The sequence below is a fragment of the Triticum urartu genome, chromosome 7 (assembly GCF_003073215.2).
Source record: "Triticum urartu cultivar G1812 chromosome 7, Tu2.1, whole genome shotgun sequence".
NCBI classification, from domain to species: Eukaryota; Viridiplantae; Streptophyta; class Magnoliopsida; order Poales; family Poaceae; genus Triticum; species Triticum urartu.
In genome coordinates, this window is record NC_053028.1 from 59647202 (window position 1) to 59657487 (window position 10286).

Below are 10286 nucleotides of genomic sequence, written 5' to 3' on the forward strand. Positions count from 1 at the left end.
GGTGTTGGTGAAGGTGGCCTTCCGCAACCCGGGCCTCAACCTCACCAACGTCCTCAAGACACTGCCGCCGGATGCTGATCTGGAGGCGCTCAAGACCCTTGTCGCACCCATTGTGGACAAGGTGAGCGGGATCAAGAGGATTGAGGGCGATCGCGTAGACTAGGCCGCTCGTTTTCTTCTTTTCTTGTCGCTGCTGGTCATGTTATGAGAACAATCTGTTAGAGCCGCGACAAGCTACCTTGTAATATAACTCTATTCCGGGTAATGATTGCAATGTTATCTCCTTTACTTGATTCCTTCCTTTGTATGTTTTTGCCCTACGCTTTTAGGGAACTTGCCGGCGCAGGCACCTTAGCCGCGAGCACTGAGTGCGGGACGTCAGCAGCCTGCTGGCGGTGCCGCTACCGACAAGAAACCTTGTTGCAACTAGTCGCAGCTCACTTAAGTTGTTCAGCGGACTCGAAACAAAGTAAGGGCGCAACTAGCTACGAGTTGGTTCCTCCGCGCACAGGTTTTCCATACAAAGCACGGTCGTTCAAGGAAGATAACTTAATTTTTTTTAAAATCTGATTGCTCAAACTTTGGCAACTTAGCTTTTCTGTTGTTTGCTTCCCGGTAAGGCGAAACTTTCTTGAACGACGCCTGGTCCATACCATTATCTTCTCCTTTCCCTCCCGGCAAACTTGTGGGCGAGGGAACCTTCCTTTCCTTGAGAAAGAAACAAGAAAGAGGAGAAAATAAAGATATGGAGCCTTATGGCTCGTTGTTGCTTACCGGGGGTAGGTGCTGCACAAAGTGTCAGATAACACATGCAAGAAATAGAAAGCATGAAATTGACAAGATGTGCGGAGCACATGAGCTTTATGCACGGGGTCTGTTCCCGGCTTTGTACAAAGGATTACATGCAACAGCGGCAAGACTTGTACAAAAGGTGGTTGCCGGAACGGGTTCCGGCAACCGCGCCTTACGGGTAAAACTTACGAAGATGCCCAATGTTCCAGGAGTTGCTCACCGGAATGCCATCTTCGGTCTCAAGGCGGACAGCGCCAGGCCTAGTGACTTGTTTCACCCGGTAAGGGCCTTCCCACTTCGGCGTCAACTTGTTGGAATTCTTGGCGGACTGAACACGCCGAAGAACAAGGTCGCCTTCCTCGAGACTTCTGGCGTTAACTTTGCGGTTATGGTAGCGGCGCAAAGCTTGCTGGTAGCGAGCAGCTCGTACAGCAGCCTGAAGACGGTCTTCCTCAAGGAGTAGCGCGTCATCTTGTCGCAGCTGCTCTTGCTCAAGCTCATCATAAGTGAGCACTCGAGGTGACCCGTATACGAGTTCCGTGGGGAGAACTGCCTCTGCTCCATAGACTAGAGCGAAAGGTGTCTGGCCAGTGGCTCGATTTGGCGTCGTCCTGATCGACCAAAGAACCACCGGCAGCTCCTCAATCCAGTTTCTTCCGCACTTGTGCAGCCTGTCGAAAGTCCTGGTCTTGAGCCCACGCAGCACTTGAGCATTTGCCCTCTCTGCTTGACCGTTGCTTCTCGGTTGAGCAACAAAAGCGAAGCAGACCTTGGCGCCAAGATCTTGGACGTACTGCATGAAGGTGCGGCTCGTGAATTGCGTATCGTTGTCGGTGATTATCCTGTTAGTGATCCCGAAGCGGCAAACAACCGACCTGAAGAACTTGACTGCTGACTGTGCTGTCACCTTCCTCACTGCTTCCACTTCCGGCCACTTTGTGAACTTGTCGATTGCAACGTACAAGTACTCAAAGCCCCCGACTGCTCGGGGAAAGGGGCCGAGGATGTCGAGCCCCCAGACCGAAAATGGCCAGGATAAAGGGATCGTCTGGAGAGCTTGAGCTGGCTGGTGTATCTGCTTGGAATGGAACTGGCACGCTTCACACTTGGTTACTTGTGCAGTTGCATCCTGGAGGGCTGTCGGCCAAAAGAAACCTTGCCTGAATGCTTTGCCGGCAAGTGCTCTTGCGCCAATGTGGTGACCACATATGCCTCCATGTATCTCTGCCAACAGCCTCTGTCCATCTTCCCGGTGAATAGACTTCAATTTCACGTCGTTGAGTCTTCTTCTGTACAGTGTGTTGTCGACAAACTGGTACATACTTGACTGCCGGGCTACTCTTTCCGCTTCTTCTTGCTCTTCGGGAAGTTCTCCTGTCTGAAGGAAACGGACAATCTGCTGTGCCCATGCTGGAGCTTGTGGCTCGACAACAAGGACTAAAGGCACATCTGTTGCTGCGGGAACATCCGCTTCGGCGAGAACATGCGGCTCAGCCGGAGCTTGACGTTCCCCGGCAAGCTTGCCGGAGCGAAACTTGTCGGGAGCCTCTGTTTCAACGGAACAAACCCTAGGGCTTGCCGGAGCAGACTGCTCCTCAGCACTCTTGGTGTTGATCTTGGGGACCTTCTTGGCGGCGGCTTCGGGAAGCTCTGCCGGAAAATAGTCACCAGAAATCAACTTCCTCTTCTTGCTCTGTCCAGTTGATGGCATTAAGGATTGGCGAGTCAGCTTGAGCACAAAGATCCCTGGTTCCACAGGTAACTTAAGTGCGGTGCACTTTGATAGGCCATCGGCAATGTCGTTCTGAGCTCTTGGAACATGCTCCATCTATAGGCCGTCAAAGTGTTCTTCTAGCTTTCTCACTTCGTCAACGTAGGCTTCCATCAACGGACTCTGATAGCTCTTGTTCACTTGGCGGACGACAAGCTGCGAGTCACCCCTGACAATGAGCTTCTTGATCCCAAGGTCTGCCGCGATCCTGAGACCGGCAAGCAAGCCTTCATACTCTGCAGTATTGTTTGTTGCTTGCTCCTTGGGAAAGTGCATCTGGACTACGTACTTGGTGTGCTCTCCGGTGGGTGTGACAAGCAGCACGCCAGCGCCGGCGCCTTGCAGCGAAAAGGCACCATCAAAGTACATCAGCCACTCTTTGCTTGCTTCCTCGACGGGGATGCTCGTTTCTGGAATTTCTTCATCTGGTGTTGGAGTCCACTCTGCTATGAATTCTGCCAATGCTCTGCTTTGGATAGTTGAAGTACTCTCAAACTTGAGGCCAAAGCTTGACAGTTCCAGTGCCCACTCAACAATCCTGCCTGTCGTTTCTGGATTCTGTAGTATCCTCTTCAGCGGAAAACGAGTGACAACTTTGATCTCATGTGCTTGGAAGTAATGGCGCAGCTTTCTCGAGGCCATGAGAAGGCCGAAAAGCAATTTCTGCACGCCAGAGTACCTTGACCTAGCCCCCTGCAGAAGGGAACTGACAAAGTAAACTGGGCGCTGCACCATTCTCTTCTGTATCTCCTCGCGCGTCTGCGCAGATCCATCCTTGTCGGGACCAGAGCTTGTCGGGGAAGCCCCCTGCTTGTCGCTGGATGCGCCTGCCGTGGTTGCTGGCTCGTCATCTGCCTCCCTCTCTGCTACTAACGCAGCACTAACCACTTGATTGGTTGCCACTATATACAGCAGCAACTTCTCTTGTGGCTTAGGTGCGACAAGTGTTGGAGTGGAGGACAGGTATCTCTTCATGTCTTGCAGCGGCGTCCTCCCCGGCCGGCGCGCTTCTTGCCGGATTCTCCAGAGCCTCCTTGGGCCCTCTCCTTGTCGCGTCGCTCGTATTCAGCCTTTTGCTGCTGGACAAGCTGCTCGACCTTCTTGCAGCTCTGGAGGTCATGGCCCTTGGTGCGATGGATCTTGCAGTACTGCTTGTCGGTGCCGTCCTGCTCGTCGGCGACCGCCACAGCCTGGCCGTTGGTGCATGCGGCAATCTCCTTGCCGGAGCCACCAGCTTTGGCTTTCTTGGCGCCACCTTCGTTGTCGGACTGCTTAATGACTAGCACATCTTTGCCTTTCTTCTTCCTGTTGTTCCGCCGCCGGTTTTTCTTTGTCGGGGCAGCATCCTCGCTGTCAGATCCTCCTGCTCCTGTATTCTCTCCGGGGAGTTTCCTCCCTTCCTCAGCACGTGCACACTTGTCGGCCAGGGCATACAGCTCACTGACGTCTCTGATCTTGCACATCGCCATCTCCTCCCGCATCCTGCGGTTACGCACGTTCTGATGGAACGCGCTGATGACCGCGGCAGGGTGGACATCTGGGATGTTGTGCTGTACACGGCTGAATCTCTGAATGTACTTGCGCAGGGGCTCTCCTTCCTTCTGGGCGAGCAGGTGAAGGTCACTCTCTTGGCCATGAGGTTTGTGGCCGCCTGTAAAGGCGCCGACAAACTGATGGCATAGGTCTGCCCAGGAGGATATGGAGTTGTTCGGCAAATGCATGAGCCAGGACCTGACGTTGGGCTTGAGCACCAACGGGAAGTAGTTGGCAAGGATCTTGTCGTCCCGCCCCCCGGCAGCTTGCACCGCGATGGTGTAGATGCTGAGGAACTCCGACGGATGCGACTTGCCGTCGTACTTCTCTGGTACGTCTGGCTTGAAATTCTTCTTGCTGGGCCACTGGACTTGCCGCAGCTCACGAGTAAACGCAGGGCAACCTACCGCGTACGGCAAGTCGCCTGGTTCCCCTGGCGCATGCATGTCGACAGAGGGCCCAGCGCCCTAGTCTGATTGACGCCGCGCTTCTCTTCGGCGCTCGATGCGAGTACGAGCGTCTTCTTGCTGTCGTTCATGAAGAACTTGGCGTTGATCGCGACGAGCTCGTGGATCTGATGACGCGGTGGAGTCGCTGTCGAGGTGGATCCGGCGAGTCGGCGATCTTGGCCTTCGGGGCGGAGAGTGCACAGTGGTTGCACCCCCACCGGTCTTGTCGTCACCGGCTCGTGCCTGGCTGACTTGCCGCGGCTGCGATGTACTCGGCTGCCGTGGAGTGTCGCCGTTGGGGAAGCCGATGAGACTTTGGATGGTGGCCCTCCAGTCGTCGATCTTGTCTGCCGCTGGAGGGTAGTCTAGGAGCAGTTGAGCTCGCGCCAAAGCTTGTGCTGAAGTGACGGGTGGCGGTGGCGAACGGTGTGAGGAGCGGGATATGCTCGGACTTCTAACTATGTTAGAAGGAGCAGTATCTCGTCCAGGCGACCGTGCCCCGCTCACGCCAGCATGTTGGCGTGCACGCTGGTCTTGAGCACTCCGAGATCCACCAGCTCGATCTTGGTCCAGCAAACGTATGGCACCGTGAGTACCATGACGCTGCCGGTCCCACGCCTCCTGGGATGGGCGCGGTGCATGTACGGACGCCGAGGTCTTGGAGTGCGCCTCCGAAGCCTTCTTCTTCGGCGGCATGTCGATGAAGACGATGAAGATTTTGCTCGTGTGAACGCTGGATCAGGTTCACACAACCTCGACGCACCCCCTACCTGGCGCGCCAAAGATGTCGGGGGACTAATCCACGAGCACCTATGGGACCGGCGGACCGAGCCCCTTTCGGTTCGGCGGGGGGGCGGAGATTGCACGAAGAGCAGACCGAGGCGAAACACACGAGCAGTTTACCCAGGTTCGGGCCGCACGGGTGCGTAAAACCCTACTCCTGCTTTGTGGTTTGTATTGAGTTCATGCTCGGGAGCGCTGAGTGCTTCAGTACACACCAGCAGCTAACGAGACCGAGCGTGAGTGTTCCCTCCCTCCTTCTTTTTTTCCCTCTACGTTGCGCATGGGCCTCCTTTTATATGCTCAAGGGGTCACCGACAGGTGGCAACGTAGACAAGGGTAAAAATGGAAAGGTTGCGGTTGGTACAGCTACCTGCTACAGTGTATCATACCTAACCCTGACGGCAGGGGACAAGGGCATTAAATGCCCGCCTGCGTCGCCCAAATAGTGCAAAAGGGACCGTCAGGGACGCCACCGCTCGCCATGATGGCAATCTTGTCAGCGCCGCTTGCCACCGCGCACCGCTGGCTGCCCAACCTCCCGCCACGTACGCCTGGAAGGGTCCCAGAGCGACACGTTGGTGGATGTGCTGGACCACGGGTACAGAGTGGTGGCTTGCCGTGGCAAGCGCCTTGCCGCGGTCGCTCTCTTGTCGCATTCGGGAGCTTGTCGCTCACCGGGCCTTGCCGGGACGCGTGGCGCGTCGCGGCAAGTTCCTTGAGATGCCTTGGTTGGCCTTCCCGGCAAGCTCCTCTTGCCGGGGTCTTGTCTCCTTGGCTTGGATACTTTGTCCTTGAATGGCTCCAAAGGAACCACGGAGGACCTTGGCGGTCACCCAGCAAGCCTTGCCGTGGGATGCTGCGACTGCCCGTGCACAAGTTCAGGATACTAAGGTACCCCTACTCTAGTACACCGACACTCTCTTTTTCAACTTAATTGTGGCATTTCATTCTGTTATCGACTAATGGTTGACACTGGAGAAGCATTGAAGGCTCCTTCCATAGATTCCAAAGCCCTGTTTGCTATTATCAAAATATTCTGACTCCCTTGTTGTCTTATTGATCTGACCAACCACAATAACAACATTGCCATTCGGGGTTACGCGAGTCGGAGTATTAAATAAATGGAATATTCCAGCAAGAGCAACCGAACCATCTTCTCGTTGTCCTTCCATTCTTCTGACCAATAAAATAGCACTTGGTCATAAGAATCCAACCGGAGTTCGAAATCGGAGATAAGAATTGAATCAATTTCAGGCACTTCCCTCAAGCCGAAACCGGAACAGGAAACTTGTAACTTCTAGCTGAGAAGGATAAGAGAGGTTTGTCTTGCTTTGTCTTATAGTGATTGTGTGCCAGGGGTCAGCGAAGAGACGGGACGCTATTGTCCCAGACTACTTGAACTAGTCTACTAGGACTCGGGGGAAGAGACTTGTTTGCGATAGGACGAGAGATCAAGTACAGTGTTCGGTTCAAACTAGGCAACCTCTTCGTTATAAGACCGAGAATAGTATATGCCCCGTCTCACCACTAGCTAGGGCCACCAGCATTAGGAAACTAAGGAAGAGTCGTATGGCTAAGGAATTCAGGGCTGATAGAGCTCTTGGGAAGAAGTCAGTATCCAGCTTTCTTTCATTGATATCAATAACAAGCGAGGAAAGGACAGTCTTTCAAGAGAAGATAGGTCTGCTTTTCATTAAGGAATTGCTGCGAGTATTGCTTGTTTCCCAGATCCGGTATCAGGACCTGTCGATAGATGGGATGGACCCACCCGTTTGACTCTTATGAATTGATAATTAGATACTATTGCTAAAGGAAAGTAAAGATAGTGGTTTGTGTTGCAAAAAGCTAGTTCAAGGTCAGGCTCCGTCAAACAGAGTCGTCAAGAACGAAAAGCTGAAAGAATGATGTGTCAAACAGTGATTGCGCACAGAGGTTAGTTAAGTATAGGAACTATTGTCACTAACGAGAAGTATGCTGCTGTCCCAATAAAAGGATAGTTGGATGGTATCGATTGAGGGAATAGGGATAGGTGGTTAAACGCGATGCTGCGCCTAACTATATAGAACGGTGATCCATGAAGAGAAGTCGGCCAGCTATTAAGTCAGAGAAGTCATCAACCTATTACTAGTGTCAGTTATGTTAAGAGAAGTCATCAACCTATTACTACTGTCAGTTCTCTTCTTCCTCTCTACCAATTGAAAGTAAGTGTTGATTTCGCCTAATAGGGACAAAGCAAAGTAGGGTGGTCAAGTACAGTATGCCTGGAGTTCGTAGTGCCCACTAAATATCATTGGCAAGTTATAGAAGTCTTTTTCTCTTCTGAGATATCATTGGTCAGTGCAGCGAGGGGCAACCATCATTTCTATTGCTCTGTAAAGAAAAGATAGGACAAGGGTCTTGCTCCACCCAATGGAGATAAAGCACGGGGATCCGTTAAGGGCGTATTGAATCGATAAGAAGCACTTGAATTCTAGTGGGCCCGGCTACCCAACACTAGCCCCGGATCATTTATGTATTATCAATTGATAGTAGGGGCAGGCAGGGGAAACTCTTTATATCAGTTAAGTAAACTACTTATTGTATTGTGGGCTGGGATCCTACTTCTATAGCGAAGTAAAGAAGTGTGGAATGCGCTATCTCGAAGTAAAGAAGTGTGGCTTGATAGATAAGTTGCACAAACCTTTGAGCTCGATACGATATAGTGTAGCGATTAGTTCATAGATGGGAAGCTCCATTCTCCCATTGTTCGGGACTCTCATTGTTCTGTTCAGAAAGTAGTCGGCATCTTCCTTTATTCAATTAGCAAGGCAGTGCTGGTTGATTTCATCATTTCTAGGTATACCCTCTCCCTTTTCTACGAAGGTTTGCTGCTCCGCCTGCACCAGTGAATTATTCTATTCTTCTCCTTTGGTTCAGTCTGTGGGGAAATCAGAATTCACCATTGAATCCTGTGGATCAGCTCCCTTACATAATAATATTTCACTGTATCAGCTACGAGGGGAAAATCTGAAAGGCAGAGGATAGAGAGTGAGAGAAAGAGTGTGAGACTTGCGCCACTCTCCATTTCGAGGGGATTTCAACGATTCTGGGGTGATTGAACTATTTCTTTACCTGTTCAATTTCTAACGAATCAAGATATCCTCTTGTTCCGGTATAAATAGTAGCTATCTGCTCTTCCACTGGGAGAGGATTTGCCTGGGATTGTTTAAGCAATTCCCTTAATCGTGGACCCCTTGCCAATTGATTCTGACTTGTTTTATCGAGAGCAGAGGCGAATAATAGGCTTGTCACTCTACGAATTGAGCTAGTTCCAATTTGGATTTGCCAGCTACTTGTTTCATGGCTTTAATTTGAGCCACGGATCCTACTCTGGAAACAGAAATACCCACATTAATAGCGGGTCGAATTCCGGCATGGAATAGATCCGTAGATAAGAATATTTGTCCATCTGTAATGGAGATTACATTAGTAGGAATATAGGCGGAAACGTCTCCAGATTGAGTCTCAACTATTGGTAAAGCGGTCATACTTCCTTCGCCTAAAAGAGAATTTAATTTAGCGGCTCTTTCTAAAAGGCGTGAACGCAAATAAAAAATATACATCCCCTGGATAAGCCTCATGGCCGGGAGGTCTTCTTAATAGAAGGGACATTTGGCAATAAGCTTGTGCCTGTTTGGAGAGATCACATAAATTATTAAAGTATGCCGTTCGCGGTACATAAAATACTCAGCCAGGGCTGCTCCTGTATAAGGAGCGAGGTATTGTAATGTAGCAGGTGAATCCGCCATTTCAGCTACTACAATAGTGTATTCCATGGCCCCCTCCTCATGGAAAGTAGTTACTACTTGAGCTACGGAGGATGCTCTTTGACCGATAGCTACATAAACACATATTACACATTGCCCTTTTTGATTGAGAATTGTATCTGTGGCTACTGCTGTTTTGCTAGTCTGTTTGTCCCCAATAATGAACTCTCACTGACCGCGCCCTATAGGGATCATCGAATCGATAGCAATAAGCCCTGTTTGAAGAGGTTCGTATAAGGAACGCTTGGAAATTCTACTTGGAGCAGGAGATTCAATTAAGCGATATTCGAAAGCTACAATTTCGCCTCTCCCATCAATAGGTTTAGCCAGAGCATTTATAACACGACCCAAGTTATATACGCTCACGGGTATCTGAGCAATTCTTCCTGTTGCTTTTACAAAACTTCCCTCTTGATGCTAAACCATAGCTCTAACTGAGTCAAATTCCACAATTTCTAAGAACGATATGCTTTTTTTTCATTTTCCATTGTGAAAGCTTCTCTCAATCCCTCCCTAGTCCTTTCTTTCCTGGGCACAGGCTTACCTGGTTGACCGCCCACATTCATTCATTGTTTGTTCTGTTGTGGAATCGAACCACAGAGCTAGCGCAATTGGGATTTAGAGTCCCATGCTTGAAACTAAAGAGGATTTTTAGTCCTCTGCTCTACCAGGCAGAACCTAGAAGGATACTTCACACCCGATTTGACACAGCTAGACCCCAGTATAGAAAACTTTTTTGAGTATGTTGGCAAGGTCCGGTCATCCGCTTCTGTGCTTGCACTTCTGCGTAACTAGGGGTGCAAGTCCAGTACAGCGTACTTTCATAATTGAATCAAAAGCGTCGATACATGAAAAATCTCTATATACGATATTTATGACACAGAATGTTGTTCTTTCAACATGATTCCTCAACAATTTTTTCATTGTAACTGACTCTCCATTCTCTCCGTTCTACTTTGGTTTTTGACTAATAATTACCATGATGAATTTCTCTTACTGCTTGGTTCCGCATTGGATTTTGGAAACTTTTGTTTAGAAAGTGGTGTCACGACCGTGGGAATCAAATGGATGGTTCAGGAAAGTCTAGTGAAGCGGCACGGTCTAATCATATAGATGACCCTAGTGGTATGGTTCCATAGAAAACTACTGGAG

General features: G+C 50.3%; 1 pseudogene; it reads right to left on the reverse strand.

The window, feature by feature from the left end:
- Positions 1–8427: 8427 nt before the first annotated feature.
- On the reverse strand, positions 8428–9696 carry LOC125518342 (annotated as a pseudogene).
- Positions 9697–10286: the final 590 nt, after the last annotated feature.